Source organism: Schistocerca cancellata, chromosome 2, assembly GCF_023864275.1.
Source record: "Schistocerca cancellata isolate TAMUIC-IGC-003103 chromosome 2, iqSchCanc2.1, whole genome shotgun sequence".
In the NCBI taxonomy this organism is placed as follows: domain Eukaryota; kingdom Metazoa; phylum Arthropoda; class Insecta; order Orthoptera; family Acrididae; genus Schistocerca; species Schistocerca cancellata.
Genome location: NC_064627.1, coordinates 410,587,812 through 410,611,473, shown reverse-complemented (window position 1 = coordinate 410,611,473; position 23,662 = coordinate 410,587,812). Strand labels below are relative to the sequence as shown.

The following is a 23,662-nucleotide window of genomic DNA, read 5'->3' as shown; positions in this document are numbered from 1 at the left end:
GTAGCATTAATTTTGTTTCTCTGATCTTCTCTCACGCAGATAGCTGTACTCCGTGCAGAACTTAAGCAAAAACCTCCACCTCTATTTGATAATTTAATATCAACTGCGTTTTAATAACATCATCCCAATAAGTGCACGACAGAATCTCGGTGTTCTTTTTCTCCACAGGGTGACCGGTGCCTAGGCAATGCTCTACAGTAGCAGATTTTCTCGGCCGCCATAAGCGCTTGTGCTCTATGCACCCTTTCTCTACCATCCTGACAGTCTGACCAATGTGTGACATGCCACAGCACATGGTATACGGCCAATAATAGCCTTACGCAAACCATGATCATCATTTTCAGACCGTAATAGGACCGTATCTAAGACAATGCTCGAAAAATATTCTTCAAGCCATGTTTCCTCAAAATACGACCGATCCTGAAATTCTACTTGCGTGAAACAGAAAGGCCGTAGATTTAGGTGCCACCCTGTTATTTTCATTACGCCCTACTCACGCTTAGTGTATAGTGCAATGCGCATCTTGTCTATGTTCACTATAACAACTGTCCTAACTCAGCTGGAATCTTTCATGCCGATCCGGACGGTACCTACTATCAACCTGAACACACAGATTAGTGAGAAATGACTTCCTACAAACGGCATGGCCCAACGTGCCATCAACCTTCCTTTTGAACGGCACATCAAGAAAGATAATACAGCCAACTTTTTCCATCTTCTCAGTGAAGCGCATATTCGTATCCAGCTGTTCAAATTATCACTGGCATGAGGCTGAACGATAAACAGTCGACCCACCTATAAAAAAAAAATAAGAAAACCAAAAAGAAGAATAGCAAGCTAGATTCAATGCCGCAATCGTCAGGACGCGTTCCTCGAAATGTTCCATAAACAAACCGGCAACAACAGGTGCCGGAAGGTTCCGCATAGGAACTCCATCTTTCTGTTCATAAAACTGGTGATTAATGAAGAGTAAAGAGAAGCCAACACATGTCGAAATAGGTTAGTTAACTAAACGAGTAACTTAACCTCAATTAACCGTAACGAATCAGACAGAATAACATGAATGAATAAAGAAGACACATCAAAATGTGCTAAAATATCAGTCATTCAAACGCAGTCTTTCTAATCAGAGTAAGAAATCCGCCGAGTTCCTAATGTGTTGCACTTACTGACCCATCGTAGCAGCAAGGTATTTTGCTGTATGATATACAGGAGAATCAATACTATTGACCATAGGCCTAAGAAGAACCCCTTCTTTGTGTACCTTCGGAAGCCCATATTATCGTGGAAGGACAGCACAATAAAAATGCTAAGACGAAGACACTTTCATAGTGTGGCCTCATGGAGAAGATAAATTAATGTAGTTTCTACATCACCTCAACTCCATTCACAGCAACATCCGGTTCACCATGGAAATAGAGAAAGATGGTTGTTTGCGTTTCTTGGATGTCCTGGTTCGAAGGAAGAATGATAGTTCTCTAGGGCATTCAGTTTACCGGAAACCCATTCATACTGATTTGTACCTGCAAGCATCGAGTTGTCATCACCCATCGCAAACCATGAGTTTGCTTAGAACACTTTTTCACAGAGCGCATACTGTCTCAGGTCTGGATAGCTTACCTCAAGAACTCGCCCGTCTAAAGACAGTATTCAGCGAAAATGGGTATTCCATCCGGCAGATTAACAGGACACTAGCAGTTAAAACTACGAAGCAGGAAGTGAATAAAGAGGAGAACATGCCGGAACAATCTTTAGCTTTTCTTCCTTTCGCTGGCAACACTTCGTTTAAAATAGCAAGAATTCTCCGAAAATTTCAGGTAAAAGTCGTCTTCCGCCCACCATCGAAGATTGCGGACCTTGTGGGATCAGTTAAGGACAATCTGTTACTACGAAAGGCCGGAATTTACAAGATACCGTGCCAATGTGGTATAGCTTACATAGGTCAAACCACACGCACCGTAAAAAACGCTGTACTGAACATCAATGTTACACCCGCCTTTTGCAGCCAAGCAAGTCCGCTGTTGCTGAACATTGTATTTCTACTGGACATTCAATGGAGTATGAGAAAACAATGATTTTGTCCACAGCAACGTCTTTCTGGGACTCCGCTATTAAAGAATCGGTAGAAATACGACTGGCGGAAAATCTGTTAAACCGTGACAGCGGCTACCAGCTGGACAGTGCATGGAATCCCATTATTTCCACGATTTGCTCAAATCGAACACGACAGAGTGCTTCGACGGCCGTGGAAAACAGCAACGCAGAGGGCGACTGAGTTCCGCTATTCCACCAGCGACGGCGCTGCCGGCGGGCAGTGTGGTTCAACTATCAAGTTTTCGACCCATGCGCAGAATAGTTACAGTACGCCACATATTGCGGAACGGAGAACGTTTTCGCATCTAGAGGGTTGGATCCCCTCCTTCGAAAGCGTCAGATTGCAAACCCTGGGCTACTCTCAGGGTGGAATCTCCGTCTTCGAAGATTGTGTCTGTCTGTCAGTCGATCTGTCTGTCTATCTGTCTGCTGCCCGCCCGCCGCTTGCTGCTGTAGCTGTTCGTTCGTCCGTCCGCCTGCCTGCTCGCTGTCCATCGCCGTCGCCGTAGCCGCTGCCTGCTGTCCGTCCGTCTGTTCGTCGCCGACCATCGCCGCCGCGGCCGCCTGCTGCCCGTCCGTCTGTCCGTCGCCGTTCGCCTGCTATGAGTACTCCCACCTCCACTGTCATCTACACCTCCCCCTCCCCCTCTCCCACAATCACTTCCTGGAGTGCCACCCTGGCGTCCCTCCTTACCCCTCCCTTCCCCTTCCCCACTTACCCATCCCCCTATCTCCTCCCCTTCTGTATACCCACACGTCTACACCCTTCCTCCAGCCTCCACACCCTCAACAGCTCCCACTTCTACCCCCGCCCTCACGTACGCCTCTGTTGCTGCCTCTGCTGCCGCCCCTCAGGTGGTCGGCTACCCCCCCTCTCTCACCCACCCCGTCACTTCGTCATCTGCATCTCCTGCACGCATCGGATCGCGCAGAGCCACCATCGCCACCACTGAACTGGCTGCTTCTCCCGGCAACTCCACTACGCCACAGGGATCTGCCACATACCACCTCCCACTCCTCCCCGTCCCTCTCCCCTTCTCTCAGCCTCCAGTCTCCAAAAAACCCCAAAAGCGCGTCATTACCGACTCTGCTTCCGCCACTTCCCACAAAAAGTCTACACCACCTCCCCCTCCTCCTGTCGCCTCCGTGGACACCACCCCTCCTCCAGCCACCCATACCCCGGTCCCCACCCTCCACACCTTTGTCCTGTCAACTCCCGATCCTAACTTCCTCGATGCTAGTACCCTCACCGTGGAGATACGAAAGTACTTACCTAGTGCTCCCATCTCCCAACTCATTCCCCGCAGAGACTCAGTCCTTATCGAGTCCCCGTCCCCATCTTTTCACACAGACCTCCTGCGAAAACTCCCACGAGTTATGTTTGGCCCCCACGCCTCTCTGACACCCTTCCTTTCCACTTCACTCCTCGTCAGTCCCAGCCTCCCCGTCGCCCCCCCCCCCACCTACACCGCTGTGATCACCAAGCTCAGCCCAGTGATCACAGAGGATGAAGTGTTGGCAGAACTGAACTCCCACCCGGACTTGGAAATCTGCTCTGCCCGCCGCATCCATAATGCCTCTGGTCCCACCTACCTCATGTGGGTATTCTCTGAGTCCGCCCCATCCATTGACCATCTCCTCACCCAGGGTGCCCTGATATACCACTGTCGCCATCCTGTCGAATCCCCCAAATCCCCTCCCCAATCCTACCGCTGCCAGCGGTGCCTCATGTACAATTACCACCTCACTCCCAACTGCAAACCCCCCCCCCCCCACCTGTCCCCATTGCAAGGCCTCCCACTTTCTTAAGAACTGCCCCAATCTCGCTGCTCCTCCTTCCTGTAATACCTGCAATGGCCCCCATCCCACCTACTCCCACAAGTGTAAAGCTAAACCCCCTCCAGCCAACCCTGAGCTTACAGTCCCAGTTCGTCCCGTCGATCCCCCTGTCCATCCCAACAATTCCCTCTGTCTGTCCCCCACGGCCGAGGACATCATCCGGTTCCTTACCGTTGTACTCCAAAACATTCACCCTCTTCAGCGCCCCCACAGCTTCCAACAAATCTTCCTTGCTGCTCGCTCTGTTTTCCACTGGAACTCCTTCGCCACTTACTCCCACAACCAAGCCCACTTCACCTTCACCTGCCTCGACACCCTAGTTTAAGCCTCTTCCCTTCCCTCTCTTACCCGCTTCTTTCCCGCCATGGTGCGGCACGAGTATCGCATCCTCTTCCAGAACATTCGCTCCTTCCGCTCCAACAAATACCTCCTCATGCGCACCCTCTCCCACCACCAGGTCGACACCTTCCTCTTCAACGAAACCTTTCTCCAGCCTCACCATTCTATCTGCACCTCTCCCTGTATCCTCCACCGCACTGACGCTCCTGGTCCTCGTGCGCAGGGTGGAGTTGCGATTGGCCACCTTAAGCATATCCTCGTCCAGCCACAACCTCTCCTAAATGACCCCACTGAACACCTTATCCTTAGCATCTTCTTCCCCTCCTTCACCATTACCTGTGCCACCATCTATGTCCGCTCCACTGCTCCTCTTCCTTATGACTTCATCTCGCACATTGACCACACCTTCTCCACCTATGTGATTGCCGCTGACCTCAACATCCATAGCCACACTCCTGCTGCCCTTTGGCGGTGGCATCAGTTCCTCTCCATGATCCAAGGTGACCTTGTTCCCCTTCCCCAGCACACCCGACCCGAAAGTGACACCATCCCTGATGTTGTCATTGGCTCCACCAACCTCCTTGAGCGTATTGCTGTCGCCGTCCTTGACCCCACAGGTAGCGATCACCTCCCTATCCTTCTCACCATAACGTCTGCTCACCGGCCCCCTCCGGATCCACACCCTGCACCCCCTCCCAAGGTCGTCCATGACTATCAGCGTGCCAACTGGGATGCCTATCGGGACTCCATCTCCACCCAGGTCGAAAGCCACACTCTTACCTATCGCAATCCTGACGACATCATCCATGCCTTGTCCTTCCTTCAGAAAATAATTACTGACGCCGTAGAGGCCCATGTTCCTACTAAAACCATCCACCCACACCATCTCACTCTTCCTCCGTGGGCTGTCCTCCTCCTCCGTGAATCCCGCCGCCTCTGTCACTCCTTCCTGTGCACTCGTGACAGGGATACACTCCAACGCCACGGTAAATGCATCGACACGTACAGAACCTTATTACAGCAACGAAACGCCGAGACTGGCGCCAGACCTGCACACAACTCAACGCCACCCTCCCTATCAACTCCTCCAAGTACTGGTCCGCCTTCCATTGCCTTACTGGTTCCCTTTCCACTGCCCACTCGCCCTTCTCCATAATGATCGCCCCCTTCCTGACAACCTCACTAAGGCCAACCACTTCACTTTCCACCTTTCCAAGGTCTTTTCCATCTCTGATGATCCCCACTTTAATTATTCTCTTTTCCCCACCATCATAGAATGTGCCAATACCTCGGTTGCTCCACTTGCTCCTAGTTTCCAGTACTTGGGGCAGTTGCCCCCCTCCGACATAAACAACCCCATCACAGCACAAGACATTAAACTTATCCTCCAGTCCAAACGCAACACGGCCCCTGGTCATGACTGTGTCACCTACCGTCACCTTCGAGAAAGCCCCTATTCCTTCCTGACTGTCCTCGCCCATCTCTATAATGTCATCCTCTCTACTGGCTTCTACCCTGACCTGTGGAAGACCTCCCGCGTCCTCTTATTTCTCAAACCCAACAAACCCCCTTCTGCCGCCTCTTCCTATCGTCTCATCTGCCTCACCTCCATCTTCAGTAAGGTCTTTGAATCCATCCTCTCCCGCCGTATCCATCAGCACCTTGCTCAACACCACCTCCTCCCCCTTACCCATTGTGGCTTCCGACCCTCCTTCTCTGCTGGAGACCAACTCCTCAACCTCGTTCACCTTCTGTCCCTCCAGCACAAATCCCATCACTCCGCCATTTTTGTTTCCCTTGACCTCCAAAATGCCTATGACCGCTTATGGCATCCCAGTCTCCTCTTTAAACTCCAAACATACGCCCTGCCTATCAATTTTGTCAATCTGGTCGCTTCCTTCCTCTCGCACTGTCCTTCCTATGTCACCCTCCACAACACCAACTCCCGTATCTTTTATCCCACGGCTGGCGTCCCCCAGGTTTCTGTCCTCTCCCCTCTCCTTTATCTCTTGTATACGGCTGATATGCCCAAGCCACCCCCACCAGTCCACCTTCTCCAGTATGCTGATGGCACCGCCTTCCTGGCTCTCTATCCTACCTGTCAACGGTCGCAATGTACCCTCCAAACCCACCTTAACCAGTTCACCACTTGGTGTAACCAGTGATTCCTCCATCTCAACCCCTCCAAGACCCAGGCAATCGTCATAGGCCGCACCACTCCCTCCTTTCGCCTCCGTGATTTCTACCCCACCCTTTATGGTCATCCTATCCAGCTCACCCCCAGCCGGAAATACCTTGGCCTCACCCTTGACCAACACCTCACCTGGACCCCTCATCTCCAGACCGTCCAGCAGAAAGTCCATTCCCGCCTCCGCCTTCTGAAACTCCTCTCTGGCCAGACATGGGGATTGCATTCTTCTACCATCCTCCACACCTACAAATCCCTCATCCGTCCTATCCTCTGTTATGCCAGCGTTGCCTAGATCTCCACCCCCACCTGCTTTTACAAGGCCATCCAAATCCTAGAACGCCATGCGCTCTGCCTTGCCTTCCGTATCCGCCTTCCTTCCCCCACACGGCTCCTGTATGAACTGATCCCCTTCCCCCGCCTCCTCCTGTTTCTCCAACATCTCCACATCCTTTACATTGTCTGCAGGCTTGATCCCCCCCCCACGCCCTGGGTTCCTCCTTCCTCTCCACCCCCCGCCCGTTGCCACACCTCTATCGCTGTATCCATCCCTCTCTCCACCTCCATACCCTCCATCTCCTTCATCAGGGTAATTTCCAACGCCTCCCCCTCCCATATGACGAACTTCGCTGTGACATCTACCCTTCCTTCCAACTATAACCTGGCCTTGTTCCCCCCTCCCCAAGGCCCCCTTTTTCCTCTCCCCTACTTCTCCCAGAGCGGATTTTCCTCCTTCCCCCCCCCCTGAGAACCTGCACCCCATACTTGCCTCTTTCCTTCCCACATCCCTCCCTACCTGGCCCTCTCCTGAGCGCTCCCCGCCCATCTCCCCCCTCTCTTCCCCTCTCTCCCGTCTCCCTCATCTCCTTGCCTGGCAGATCCTCCGTTTTGATCATCATCAGTGTGCCACGTCAGTGTTGTGTTTAGTGCTGTTTCTCCTGTGCATCAAGAGGTGTGATTTTAATTGTGTACTGCCTTGAGGTTCGCCGTCAGTGTTTGTTATGTGCTACGCCATCCGTCGATACCTTTTATGCTCCAGTCATACTGTGCCTTGTGTCCTTTTAATTGTGTGTGGCTTTTTGTGTGTGCTACTTTTAAACAGTTTTTTATCTCCATTTTACAGTCACCCCGTTTTTTGTCTATTGCCTTCCATGATGTTCACCATATTCTCTCCTTTGATATTTTTAAATGTCTTCTATTGTTTGTTCTATGTCTTTCGGCTGAAGAGCAGCGCATTTGCTGCTGCCAGCCCGCCCCAATGAGGAATTGAAATACAATAAAGAAAAAGAAAAAACGTTTTCGCCAGTCTGCGACGGCTCACCTGAAGATGACTGGCAGGTGCCCAGTTGAAATTTCGTGCGAAGTATTGAACGACGACCGGCTGCAAGCCAAAAATTTGTTTGAACAGTCAATTCGCCGGGAAAATTTTAAAATTCACACATAATAGCTCTTCATTTTTCACGCCTACATCGAGGTCAGCGTATCAACATCGACACCACAATAAAGCGAGAACGGTGATCCGAACAACTAATGACAAGAAAAGTATAAAGAATGGTAATAGTGTGCATGTTTTTAACAGAATATTGCAATCAGCAGAGTTTCTCTCTTTTATATTCACAGAGGACTGGAAGCAACTGCCGTAATAGTGAAGGTGACTAAACGACTTCAGAATACCCCACCACTAGTTAACAGGAGTAAAGCTGTATTTTACAATTTGCTAAATATAAGGTGACTATCTCATGGTGGCGCTATTGACTTACAAGGTGTGTTAAAAAACAGAGAGAAATTTGCTTATAACATCTTTATTGCTCATTGTACTACATTTTAAGCACGTTTCCTCTCTAACGTGTCTCCTCCACTGGTAGCGCACCGTTCTCAACATCTCCTCCACTTCTGGACAGCTTCCTGGAATGCACTTTCTGAGATCGTGCGCAGGTCTATGTCGCATTGCCATGAATCTCCACTGTGGTTTGGAAACGGCGTGCTTCCAACGTGGTTTTAAGTATAGGAAACAGATCTAGAGAATAGGATCAATGAGGTTCAACGGGAGCCTAATGTTTTGCCAGATAGTTGCGGACAAGGAGGGACTAGTGAGCTGGCGTACTGCTGTGCTTTGTATAATTAGGGATCACAAGGCAGATGAAGTTCAGAATTGCGGCTACCTAGACAGCAAAATAATCCTTTACAGACGGAGCAAGAAGGACTTAAAAAGCAGACTAACACTGGAAAAAAGGCATTCCTCGCCTAGAGAAGTCTACTAGTATCAAACATAGGTCTTAATTTGAGAAAGAAAATTCTGCGAATGCACATTTGGAACACAGAATTCTCTGGCGGTGAGACATGGACTGTGGGAAAATCGGGACAGAAGAGAATCGAAGCATTTGAGATGTGGTTCTACAGAATAATGTTGAAAATTAGGTAGACTGATGAAATAAGGAATGAGGAGGTTCTCCGGAGAATCAGCGAGGAAAGGAATATATGGAAAACACTGATAAGAAGAAAGGACAGGATGAAATGACATCTCTTAAGACATCATGGATTAACTTCCATGGTACTAACGGAAAACGTAAAGCGTAAAGCTGTAGACAAAAGATAGACACTGGAATACATCTGGCAAATAATTGTGGACGTAGGTTGCGAGTGCTACTCTGAGATGAAAAGGTTGGCACAGGAGAATAATTCGTGGTGGGCCGCATCCAGTCAGAAACTGATGATTCATAAAAAATTGCCAAAGGTGGATACACACTTCAGGCTCTCAACAGTAACAGCCTGGCCACTGAAGTTTGGCTGTTGCAAATGAACAAGGACGTGTTACCAAAGGATTGCGTTCTTTCGTATTCACACTTTCCATTCTTCCTAGTCCTTCCTAGCTGCAACATGTAGGTTATGTGACTATTACGGTAACAGTAATCGTAATATAAATTTCTCCAAAATGATAAGTAATTTCGGGTCTTCCAGCATAGCAACTTCTTCACAGATGACGGTTGTTGTTGTGGTCTTCAGTCCTGAGACTGGTTTGATGCAGCTCTCCATGCTACTCTATCCTGTGCAAGCTTCTTCGTCTCCCAGTACCTACTGCAGCCTACATCCTTCTGAATCTGCATAGTGTATTCATCTCTTGGTCTCCCTCTACGATTTTTACCCTCCACGCTGCCCTCCAATACTAAACTGGTGATCCCTTGCAGAACATGTCCTACCAACCGATCCCTTCTTCTAGTCAAGTTGTGCCACAAACTCCTCTTCTCCCCAATTCTATTCAATACCTCCTCATCAGTTATGTGATCTACCCATCTAATCTTCAGCATTCTTCTGTAGCACCACATTTCGAAAGCTTCTATTCTCTTCTTGTCTAAACCATTTATCGTACACGTTTCACTTCAATACATGGCTACACTCCATACAAATACTTTCAGAAACGACTTCCTGACACTTAAATCTATACTCGATGTTAACAAATCTCTCTTCTTCAGAAAAGCTTTCCTTGCCATTGCCAGTCTACATTGTATATCCTCTCTACTTCGACCATCATCAGTTATTTTGCTCCCCAAATAGCAAAACTCCTTTACTACTTTAAGTGTCTCATTTCCTAATCTAATTCCCTCAGCAACACCCGACTTAATTCGACTACATTCCATTATCCTCGTTTTGCTTTTGTTGATGTTCATCTTATACCCTCCTTTCAAGACACTGACCATTCCGTTCAACTGTCCGTCCAAATCCTTTGCTGTCTCTGACAGAATTACAATGTCATCGGCGAACCTCAAAGTTTTTATTTCTTCTCCATGGATTTTAATACCTACTCCGAACTTTTCTTTTGTTTCCTTCACTGCTTGCTCAATATACAGACCGAATAACATCGGGGAGAGGCTACAACCCTGTCTCACTCCCTTCCCAAGAACTGCTTCCCTTTCATGTCCCTCGACTCTTATAACTGCCATCTGGTTTCTGTACAAATTGTAAATAGCCTTTCGCTCCCTGTATATTACCCCTGTCACCTTCAAAATTTGAAAGAGAGTATTCCAGTCAATATTGTCAAAAGCTTTCTCTAAGTCTACAAATGCTAGAAACGCAGGTTTGCCTTTCCTTAATCGTTCTTCTAAGATAAGTCCTAGGGTCAGTATTGCCTCATGCGTTCCAACATTTCTACGGAATCCAAACTGATCTTCCTCGAGGTCGGATTCTATCAGTTTTTCCATTCGTCTGTAAAGAATTCGCGTTAATATTTTGCAGCTGTGACTTATTAAACTGATAGTTCGGTAATTTTCGCTTCTGTCAACACCTGCTTTCTTTGGGGTTGGAATTATTATATTCTTCTTGGACTGAAGGAATTTCGCCTGTCTCATACATCTTGCTCACAAGGTGGTAGAGTTTTGTCATGACTGGCTCTCCCAAGGCTGTCAGTAGTTCTAATGCAATGTTGTCTAATCCGGGGGCCTTGTTTCGACTCAGGTCTTTCAGAGCTCTGTCAAACTCTTCACGCACTATCATATCTCCCATTTCATCTTCATATCGACCCTCTATATACTCCTTCCACCTTACTGCTTTCCCTTCTTTGCTTAGAACAGATGACGGTAGCATAACGTATAGAACCTCTGCCATTATATTTTTATTGACCGCCGTGGAACGTTGAAGAACCGTAAGATCTTATCCTGCGGAAATGTCTGCTAAGCCGTTCTCTGAAACCTGTAGCCCTGAGTGCGCACATATTTCGTGGATATTTAGAATACGTACAGTATATTAGTTAGTGTGGCATAAACGTTTCTGGCGATAATATAATTCTCATACTATAATTAGACATGAGAAGTTCCTAATTCTAATTACTAAGATCACAAGGTTTGCCATTAAGTTCCCCATATTAGTTTAAATACTTTTATCTGATTAAATTCAGTATTAGGTTAAAATGTAGACGTTGTGTAGCACCAGAGTGTGTCAGTTAAATATACAATCATATTGACAACAAATCAAAAATAATTCATGAATTTCTTAAAATAAATCCAACAGACTATTTATAGAGCCATCGCAATAGTATTAGCAGCACTTTCTTGCTTTTCGAAATAGGTATTTACGCTTGCCAGCCTATTGTGCACAGACCCCTCATTTCATGGGACCTAAGTTCCTCTACTAAACTGTTCGTTGTTTCTGGTACTGGGCTCACTAACTTATAAGCCCTCACGGCTCACTTATTCTACGCTATTTTGGCGCTATTTTGACTATAGTCATGGAACAAAGTAAAATAGTAATGTGTGTCTAACAAATGGAATTAGTTTGTAATGTCTGTTTTAAGAAAGAGGAAAGGCTTGGGCTGAAAGTAAACACTAGTACAAGAAACTTCATTCTTCTGCCAACGCAGAAAAAAAGTATATTGTATTAACGTTCATGCCGTATCGCACAACGGATATAAAATGCAGTAATGGCATTTCTAAAACAGTCAGAATATCTCGTTGTGTTAACGACGTCATAGAGACGAAAGATACTGATCGTCTGCTACGGACTTTACTAACTCTCTAAACTGTCCAGCTAGACCAGCGGAGGGATCGGCGTGGCGGTGAAGTTGCTCACTTGTAAGTTAACGTACGGATTCAAATCCCGTCCGGCAAAGAGTTTTAAGTAATAAGTTCCTTGATACCAAAACATTAATTTAATGCATTATTTTTCAAGATAGAAAAATGACCCCCAAAAATAACATTCAGATTATATCGGATTATGTCTGTTTACAATGATCGCTGCAGCTCTTCAAAAGAACTGTTGATACACGGACGGTTTTGAAGACGGTGACTTCTTACTTGTGTCATTCTGCGGAAACTTCACCAAATTGGAGAGCACTTGGGACTGAAGTGCTCAATCGATTGCACGGGGACAATTTAGTCCTCCATAATTCTGAGCTGTTTACTCGTTGTACGTCCGCACGGCGAAAGACAACACCATCTGTAGGGAACAGCGATCTGTAGGGAACAGCGATCGAAATTTGAACTATCTTCAGCTGCGGTGAAATAATTAACAGGCGTTGCTGCACGTCACCAAATTCTGCAACATATGTTTTAAGTTGTCATTGTTATCACAGGTATATAGATGGTGGGTAGGGAGATTTTGGAGGATTGTGGTACAAAAAATTGGTTCATAAAAGGGAGGAGGAGGAGGAGGAGGAGGAGATAGTATTTAACGTCCCGTCGACAACGAGGTCATTAGAGACGGAGCGCAAGCTCGGGTTAGGGAAGGATGGGGAAGGAAATCGGCCGTGCCCTTTCAAAGGATCCATCCCTGCATTTGCCTGAAGCGATTTAGGGAAATCACGGAAAACCTAAATCAGTATGGCCGGAGACGGGATTGAACCGTTGTCCTCCCGAATGCGAGTTCAGTGTGCTAACCACTGCGCCACCTCGCTCGGTGGTTCACACAAGAGCTATAGGTAGTACCACACCTTCTACGTTTCAAGCCACTAAGCAGTGGCTTCTACAGTAGTAGGACCGGGGAGGCATTTGGCATCCTTTAGCGGGTTGCCTGTCTGAGTGAACGGATTTAATCGCGTATACTGGATGTACTGATACAATGGCTGAGCGCTGACCAGAGTGTCAGACCCAAGGATTGACCACTCGTCGTCCCAAGACTTCGCCCCTGGCTTCGAACTAGGACTAGCCTTGGTATTCCAAAGCTTTAGCATCAACGTTAGGGAAATGCTAGAGAATCCTAAACAGAGCAGAAACAGGGAAGACTCCTTAGGAAGTGTACTCTACCCAAGAAGGACATAGCTTACGTAACCTTCGTTGAAACTGGAAGCCTGACAGATCAAAAAGAGAATATCTAAAGAAGAGCAACGTATTTCGTCACAGGTACGCTTAGTGAGATGGGGAGCACCACGAGGGTGTTCATCATCTCAGACGCAGATACGACAAGAGGGAAGTTGTGTATCACGATGTACTAGCCTCCTAAAATTGAGAGCGTACATCCACTGACCAAACAATATATTTCTTCGTCCTACGTATAACACGCTGGAAGATCATGAAGATAAAAGTATAAAGATCCGAGCTCAATAGAAGTCTTGCGACAGTCGTTCTTCCTGACCCTATTCGTGACTGGAACAGAGAAGGGGGCATGTGAAAATGTTCAAATGTGTGTGACCAAACTGCTGAGGTCATTGGTCCCTAGGCTTACAGACTACTTAAACTAACTTATACTAAGAACAACACCATCCGGTGGAAGGGGCCGCGCAATCCGGGGGAGGGGGTGACAGTGATACACTAAGTACCTTGCACAAAACCTAAGATGCATTGTGGAGTGTAAAAGCAAATATAGATGTAGTTGAAGATATTAAAGGTCAGAAATTATTATTAAGTTACTATTAATATAAAGAATTTACACATTACAGCAACAACTAAAGCTTTTAGAATCCGTTCTCAAAGACGGCCGTCGTTAACTGTGAATGCATAACAATGACAACAACTGATAAAGCTGAACGGAGTGTACATTTTCCATTACCCCATTGTTTGAAGATTTTGGTTGTGATACAGTTGTAATTTTTGCTCCATCAGTACTCTCAAAACTGTATTCTCGGAAGCGTGCGTTTCTCAGACAAGTTGATAGTTGGTTAAAATTCTTGAGGATGTTTTATCGCGTAATTGGATAAACGACTTTAAAATGTAAACTATTAACCCGGTGTTTCGGCCGTATTACGTCGCCTTCCGTAGAGCAAGACTGGTTTTGCAGTAGGAAAAGTGCCCCTATTTATTGCAGGCGATCCTTGTCAGTACGTCATATTTGTGGAACTTCATTCGTCCTCGCTTATAAAAGGGTACTCAAGGCGGGAGGGAGAGGGTGGGAAGTGGGTTATTCGTGGACTATCCGGCATTTCGATGATTGGTGACCGTCTGCAAATCAACACTTGGCTTCTGTAGGGTATGTTTCCTTACGGGTGTGCTGTTCTTCTATAGCGCTGAAGCTGCCGCGTCGGTGCCCAGTGAGGCTTCGTCTCCGCGGCCGCTCGCAGTGCGTCGGACTGGGATAACCGGCAGCCAGGACACCGCCAGTTTGTAGCCACCCCGTCTGTTTAAGTTGTCAGGCCACTTAACAATTTCAATCGCCTCTCGCATTTTTATTAAAAGTGAAACACTTTGATGATATCAGTTGTGTGTGTCTGAGTACCAGAAGTCCGTGGTGATATCAATACGTGCTCCACATGGATGCCCGCCATCAATGTGGAGCACGTGTTGGTCTCACCGCGTACTTCTAGTACTCAGGCACACACAATTGATATCATCAAGGTCTACGGACCTGAGGATGGCGTTGACGCAGCGTCGAAACTAGTTGCCAAATAAATATGAAATCTGAAGTACAGCTGGAAGAGTTTCATTTTTAATAAAAATTATACCAGAAAATGTTCCACCATCATCAAATTTAAATATGGATGTACGAAGATATCGTATTTTGCGTTGGCCCACCGCAACTCTTCGCCAGAACACAGGCTTCATGGAACATGAGTCGTGGACGCACAAACCCAAAACACGAGAAGCTACTGAAACTATTAAGTGAAGAATTTTTATTATCTTATCATCTAAGCAGACGCCTACGTAGTTAAGTTCATAGTTACTAATTGATGTCTCCTACACGGTACAACACCATTTCCTGTAATTGTTTGTGATCATGTTTCTCTGTTGAGATCCTTGGCTGATCTTCTGTGGCTTGAACAACCGATTTCCTTAAAAGTACCTACTTGTGCCGATAAATTTCTTCAAGTTATGATGAAACTTATTCTGAAATTTTTCTCTGTACGTTCGTTTGGATTTTGTAGTGCTTCATCTTCCTGCGACGCACATTAAACGCATGTGTGCAAGTTCCTGTAACGACTAATGTTCTGTATTGTCACACGCCGTAAACAGTGGTACACAATGGGCTCCTCACGGACGACAGTCTATTTTCATAGTGTTCCGTACCTCTATAACTAAGAATGGAACCCTTATAGGATCACTTTATTATCTTCAAACAGTCTGTCTGTCTTAGCGATTGTTGAAAATCTATTTTCTCAGGACTTGTCAAGTTGAAATTTGTGTCACATACTAAGATCTACGGCCCCTTGGTGGGGTAAAAAAGTGTAGCAAAATGGCTCAAATAGCTCTGAGCACTATGGGACTCAACATCTTAGGTCATAAGTCCTCTAGAACTTAGAACTACTTAAACCTAACTAACCTAAGGACATCACACACACCCATGCCCGAGGCAGGATTCGAACCTGCGACCGTAGCAGTCCCGGGGTTCCGGACTGCAGCGCCAGAACCGCTAGACCACCGCGGCCGGCCAAAAATTGTAGCACTCAAGTGACTGGCCATTTATGTCACATATTTTGGTACTCGCCTACTCACTCATCAAAGCCTATAGGGTACTTCACGTTGACCTATAATCATGATATCTGGCAAGAAGGGGAAAATCTGAAAATTGTTAATTTGTAATTATATTACTCGAAAAAAAATTTTTTTTTCATTTCTTATCCGGTTTTCTAAAATTAAAATTGAAATATTCTCGAAAGTCTAGGATCCCTTAGGACCGATATCTTGTCAATATCAACGTCGATAACAGGCAAAAATCGTCGAGTCCTCGAATTCTGGGATGGATAAACTGTCTCTATACATAATTTTCTACGGAACATTCAGAACGCGATTCCTACTTGCATCTGGCCATTTTTCTTAAGATAGCGTCACCAATATTCACTAACATTTATGAAGCTGACAGTCCTTTGTTATGGGAGGTAAGAGATTTCCAAACACGTGCCCTTCATACATAGCTTGTTCAAGACGACGTTCTGCCTGAAAAATTCGTTTCGGATCGATGTTTGCTTATCTCAAAGCACCCACGTTAGTAACCTCTAGAGTTCGTATACGTAATTACGGCACGAAAACTTCTGCACACTTTGCTGAGAGGGGGTGGTATGTGTATTTTACACATGATAAAGAGCAAGTATTCACAGCGTCAGAGATGGGCGGGAACCTTAGCGCCTAATTGTCTCCGAGAACACCTGCACAAACGTTTACTTTTCATCTACTACTATTGTTCGCCCGTACCGTCACCTGCCTACTGACACCCTGGGAATGACCTCCTCCCACTTCACGGCCCCTTAGTCCGGCAGATACCAGCAGCAAAAACATTTTGCGCGGAGTCGCAAAACCAGGTGGTGGATCGCGCCGGGGCCGCCACCGTTCCCAGAATTCCACGTTTATTGGGGATGCTGTCCAGCGCGGAATATGACGCGGAATGCGGGCGGCCAGCGCCGGGGGCCGCCGTGTCGCAGCAATCGATTTCATTTGCATACAGACGGACTCGTTAGTCAGCTCACGCGTTTGGACAGCAGAGCAAACATCATCCGAGTCCTACAAACTTGTACACTGGGGGACGCAGTCCGTTCGTTGCCCCGTAACGGCTCATTTCTGGTTACTGCCAGACCCAGTATAATTTCTTTCATGTCAGTTGGTAACTAACATTTGAAACGTTCATAGTAATTTTTCATAATGTAATCCATTATTTAAGGTATCTCATTTTCCACATTATATAGAAGTTATAATTTTCTTTTTTACATATGACAACGACTGTTTGACACAGTTCGCTAATAACAAAAAATTTAGATGTCATTGTGACTGAAAAGTGATTTAAGAAATAATTACAGATTTCCAACAGCACTAAAAACGTGAAAACGTATGAGTCTTTTGATTCTGAGTCTGAGTGTAAATTTATCAAATGCTACCTATTTCGCATTATATTCCGAGCTTCTTATAATTTTTGGGAAAACGTTTTCGGTGTAGATATGTCTAATCGGACTATTAATATTCCTTAAAAAACCTATTCTTTTTCAATAAAGTACGGAGTGTACTGTACTAACAACAGAAAGGTAATAATATTTTGATTTCCTGACCATTTACTCACATCTTACACATTTTAATGGAATTCATCATGCTAAAGATGTTGCTCCTAATTTATGCTGTATTATAATGTACGTTTCATTATAAACTATTTATGATCTCTCTCTCTGTTAAAATCTTCTCACTGAGTATAACGAGCTTGTTGCTGCATTTTTAGTGTGTTTGTATTTTCTTTTTTTTAACTTACTTTTTAAGTATTTATTTGCACAACGCAGTTTTTTTTCTATTAATATAATGTAACCTGACTCCTATGCAATATTCTTGAAAGAATCTGCTACATGCAAATTTTAATCGGGAGCATTAAAATTCACAAGTTCTTATGTGAAAACTGTGTTCAGTTACACATCAATTAATCTTACCTATAGCGCTCCTATATCTTCCTCCATCGTCACTCTTACGTCCACGACTTTCACCTCCCTTTTCTTTCGTGATGCTACTGACTGCTCCGGCGTCCACTCTCCAGCGGTTTAGCGTCCTGAAGTCGTATGCGATCCTTTTCACCGACTTGCATTACAGGCCTTCATATAATTTGCGACGAGAGCAGTATTCTTGTTAACAATATCATTTCATTACAAGTGCTTTTTCTGATCAGATTTCTACATAAAAATAGGACTGAATTCAGGGAGGATTATTTACCTACACAATTATTTTAGATACTTATAAGTTAACCAGAAACATTAAGTGACGTCGATGGGTTCCGAAGACATGATCAAGTCACATCATGTATCATAGGGAATAAAGTAAAATTTGCGGGTTGTTGTAAGATCACTTTCCCTAAAAGTACCAAACAACGCACCTTTAGAAGAGCCCAGGAATGTTTATGATTTCATAGTTCTGCAAAATCTGATTGGCCTCTCGCATTTGTTACAAACTAGAGGAAGGATTAATACTACGCTTGCTTCATTAATGATGATCTCACGCTTCCTTTTCTGGGTACTCATTATTTTGTGAGAGATATAATATTGACATAATATAAGGCAGGTTAGTAGTGCTTCTACTACCAACTACATAAAAGGAAAGGAAGATTTTGTTTTAATGTCCATAAATGATGGATTCATTAGGGGCAGAGCACAAGCTGACATTGGAAGGAAATCGGCTGGGCGTTTTCAGAAACTCAGTCTTGAGCGATTTAGGAAAATCGTAGGAAACCTAAATATATGTAGTTGGATTCAGACTTCAACTGCTATCATCTCGAATAATAATTCACTGTCTTTCTCATTGCTCCACCTCGCTTGATAGTGTGCTGTACAGATGAACCGCTGATGCTGACAAACCGCTACTGCGAGTGTGACGTGGTAACTTTAGCTTTTCGGATGGCAGTTCTTGTATGTGTGAACACAGTGGCGAAACTGAGCCAGGAGTTAATGACTTGATGCTCACTGATAAAGGTTCCTCACACTAAAAACCAAAGACTTCAGCGATTTTCCACATGAAGACTAGCATGTAAGTGTCCCAAACAATGAATAATGCTGTTTCTCCCCTACTTATAATCAACTGACCAACTCACATTCTTTGTCTTGCCCACTGAGTTATTTTTGAACCAACGTAACACCGTTCTTGCACAGTGCCCTTTTCCTCATTGTGCTGGATTTGGCGATATCTGCATACCGACTGCTAAAATTCCGTGACATGTTTCTGGTCCTAAGAGTCTTCCATTGTATGATATTGCCCTGAGGAGGAGTAATCCACATTCGCAATGGTCTGTGGAAGGTTCGCCCCTCACATTGTTGTAAATTTAATCCCTCCCTAATATCTGTCGAGCACACCCCTTTTGAACAGACTATATTTGTGATACAGACTATCCACTCAATGAAGATAAATAAATCACTTGCCAAAATCTGCGCAAAAGAAACGAATTGTTAACTATGCTACACTCCTGGAAATGGAAAAAAGAACACATTGACACCGGTGTGTCAGACCCACCATACTTGCTCCGGACACTGCGAGAGGGCTGTACAAGCAATGATCACAAGCACGGCACAGCGGACACACCAGGAACCGCGGTGTTGGCCGTCGAATGGCGCTAGCTGCGCAGCATTTGTGCTCCGCCGCCGTCAGTGTCAGCCAGTTTGCCGTGGCATACGGAGCTCCATCGCAGTCTTTAACACTGGTAGCATGCCGCGACAGCGTGGACGTGGACCGTATGTGCAGTTGACGGACTTTGAGCGAGGGCGTATAGTGGGCATGCAGGAGGCCGGGTGGACGTACCGCCGAATTGCTCAACACGTGGGGCGTGAGGTCTCCACAGTACATCGATGTTGTTGCCAGTGGTCGGCGGAAGGTGCACGTGCCCGTCGATCTGGGACCGGACCGCAGCGACGCACGGATGCACGCCAAGACCGTAGGATCGTACGCAGTGCCGTAGGGGACCGCACCGCCACTTCCCAGCAAATTAGGGACACTGTTGCTTCTGGGGTATCGGCGAGGACCATTCGCAACCGTCTCCATGAAGCTGGGCTACGGTCCCGCACACCGTTAGGCCGTCTTCCGCTCACGCCCCAACATCGTGCAGCCCGCCTCCAGTGGTGTCGCGACAGGCGTGAATGGAGGGACGAATGGAGACGTGTCGTCTTCAGCGATGAGAGTCGCTTCTGCCTTGGTGCCAATGATGGTCGTATGCGTGTTTGGCGCCGTGCAGGTGAGCGCCACAATCAGGACTGCATACGACCGAGGCACACAGGGCCAACACCCGGCATCATGGTGTGGGGAGCGATCTCCTACACTGGCCGTACACCACTGGTGATCGTCGAGGGGACACTGAATACTGCACGGTACATCCAAACCGTCATCGAACCCATCGTTCTACCATTCCTAGACCGGCAAGGGAACTTGCTGTTCCAACAGGACAATGCACGTCCGCATGTATCCCGTGCCACCCAACGTGCTCTAGAAGGTGTAAGTCAGCTACCCTGGCCAGCAAGATCTCCGGATCTGTCCCCCATTGAGCATGTTTGGGACTGGATGAAGCGTCGTCTCACGCGGTCTGCACGTCCAGCACGAACGCTGGTCCAACTGAGGCGCCAGGTGGAAATGGCATGGCAAGCCGTTCCACAGGACTACATCCAGCATCTCTACGATCGTCTCCATGGGAGAATAGCAGCCTGCATTGCTGCGAAAGGTGGATATACACTGTACTAGTGCCGACATTGTGCATGCTCTGTTGCCTGTGTCTATGTGTCTGTGGTTCTGTCAGTGTGCTCATGTGATGTATCTGACCCCAGGAATGTGTCAATAAAGTTTCCCCTTCCTGGGACAATGAATTCACGGTGTTGTTATTTCAATTTCCAGGAGTGTATAATGCTGACAAGGGAAACTCCTATCGCACCACCCCGAGATTTAGTGGTGAGATGGCCCAGTGGAGAGCCCTTGAAGAACTTGAAACATTTCAATCATGTAAACAGGGAGAAGGTGTACTGAACTGTGAAAAAAAAAATTAATGGTCCAAGCTTAACAAGTACAATATCGAGGGAAAGTGAAGACTCGCGGCGTCGTGGTGAAATGGAAGTGCAATATCGGGGAAAAGTGAGCAGTAGCGGTGGCGTGGTTTAGTGGTCAAGGAGTGGTCAGGGTGCTGGACTGTAAGTTAGACGAGCCGTGCTCAGTACTCTCTTGTGCCATTTATTTTCATTTCTTTTCTCAACGGTCCCGGTGGAAGTTCGAGTCCTCCCTCGGGCATGGGTGTGTGCGTTTGTCCTTAGGATAAATGGCTGTGTACTACAATGTTGTTGTTGTTGTAGTGGTCTTCAGTCCAGAGACGGGTTTGATGCAGTTCTCCATGTTACTCTATCCTATGCAAGCCACTTCATCTCCGAGTATTCACTCTTGGTCTCCCTGTACGATTTTTACCCTCCACGCTTCCCTCCAATACTAAGTAGGTGAACCGTTGATGTCTCAGTATGTGTCCTACCAACCGATCCCTTCTTCTAGTCAAGTTGTGCCATAAATTTCTCTTCTCCCCAATTCTTTTCAGTACCTCATCATGAGTTACGTGATCTATCCATATAATTTTCAGCCTTCTTATGTAGCACCACATTTCGAAAGCGTCTATCCTATTCTTGACTAACCTATTTATCATCCGTTTTTCACTTCGATACATGGCTACACTCCATAGAAATACTTTCAGAAAGGAGTTCTTTACACTTATATTTATACTCGATGTTAGCAAAATTCTCCTCTTCACAAACACTTCCCTTGCCATAGCCAATCTACACTTCATATCCTCTCTACTTCGGCCATCATCACTTGTTTTCCTTCCCAAATAGTAAAACTCATCTACTACTTTAAGTGCCTAATTTCCTAATCTAGTCCCCTCAGCATCACCTGATCTAATTCGACTACATTCCATTGTCCACATTTTCTTTTGTTGATGTTCATCTTATGTCCTCTTTTCAAGACAACGTCCATTTTGTTCAACTGCTCTTCCAGGTCCTTTGCTGTCTCTGATAGAGTTACAATGTCATCGGCAAAGCTCAAAGTTTTTATTTCTTCTCCATGGATTCTAACTCCTACTCCAAATTTTCTTTTGTTTCCTTTACTGCTTGCTCCACAAACAGATTGAATAACGTCGGGGAGAGGCTACAACCCTGTCTCATACTCTTCTCAATCGGTGCTTCCCTTACGTGCCCCTCGGCTCTTATAACTGCCTTCTGGTTCCTGTACAAATTGTAAATAGCCTTTCGCTCCCTGTATTTTACCCCTGCCACCTTCAGAGTTTGAAAAAGAGAACTATGTTACAAGAAAGTAAGTAAACAGTCAAAACTTCCAAAATTGAACGCAATTTCAAAAACATTAAAAACTTACGTTTTGACAGAGAAGCTGTGTGATTGTGAAACGTTCGTTCATTTGTTGCTGCTTATGTGACAAACTATGATGTTTTCAACATTTCCTTGGGAGTGATCGCATTCACATTTATATGGACACCTAAATCGGGCGAGGAGGCACTCACTTAGCAGACCTTCAAAATTATGTGCGTCCGTAAGAGATTCATATGACACACTTACTGTCTCTAATGCCGCGTATGACACACCAGATGTGTTTTCCGGTGGAAGATTAGGTTGAATTTTCACCTCTTCATCAAACGTTTGCTGCTACTATTCGAAAGCGGCTCGATTTCACCTGCTATTAGAGTAGTTGAGCACAATCAACTATCATGATTGGTCCCTACCTTATACCTCGCTGTTGCAAACGGACATTACTCCGTGACAAAGACAAAAATTTGAAAACAGCAAACAGCGAGAGAAAAAATTGGGACCACGGAGGTTTGAAGACGGCAGTCCATCACCGTGATCACTTATCGACCACTCCGTTCTTCTTTTACGCTGCTCTATATTGCACTTGCTGGCTTTGGGCGGTTAATTGTTTCTATTTTTTCCACAGTTCCGTGCACCTTCTTCCTGTTTCCATGCTTGATCTGTGCTCAGTTTATCACGGGCTGTCCACTGGGTGGTCTTACCACTAAATCTGAGAATGAACGATGGGGAGTTTCCCTCGTGAGTGTTGTGTGCTAGGGGCACAAAGGATCCACGCGGTACGGCAAAGACAAATGGGTTGCCTGCGTTGCAGGCGTATGTGGAGGGACTCGACGATATTTCCAGTCCGGCATGCAGAAAGTAAAGTAGCGAGTCAGCTGGATTTATGCCAAAGGGTGAGTGAACCTACTTCCGGGGCCGACGTTACGCCAGCTAGTATGACGAAAGCCACTACCCGTCTCCAGTGGCCGCTAGCCCTCAACATTCATCGCTTAGCGAATTGACAAACAACTTCTTGGAAGCGTAGCCTAACCAGATTAGGACTTTAGTACCAACTGATTGTTAGTTACATATTGTACCTAACGTCAGTGGTCTTCAGAAGGAAGTTAAGTACAGTGTCCTCTTTGCTCGGTAATAAACACTGTGAACTTTCACTAAAAACTGTATAATACATTTTTGCACGCTCAGTACAGCATTTTAGACACATACGCTGATAATGTAAAATATTATGAGTATTGCTCATTATGGGACTAAATTCCCCTTGGTGTTGTTTTGGACACAGACGTGGTGTGTATGATCTATAAGCTCAACCGAGGCGAATGGGGTATCTTTATAGCGACGATACGGGACACGTATGGGGAAATCCGCTGATACAGGGAGCATTGACAAAGAGCAAGTTCGGCCTGGCGTCTTCGACTGAACATTTTGGTGCGAGTACTTCTGTCGCGAACATTTATGGGAAACAACGAGTAAGGGACGAAGTGTTGGACTAGTACTCTTCGTCACAGAACTTAAACTCTCGCCCACTCTGTAATTCACTCTGTAAATACTGGTAG

The 23,662-nt window shown here is 46.0% G+C and overlaps 1 protein-coding gene across 1 annotated transcript in view; it reads left to right on the top strand.

Moving 5' to 3' along the window:
* Positions 1–23,662, top strand: part of LOC126146011 (adenylate cyclase type 3) — a 923,811-nt gene that overhangs the window by 503,718 nt on the left and 396,431 nt on the right. The window lies entirely within an intron of this gene.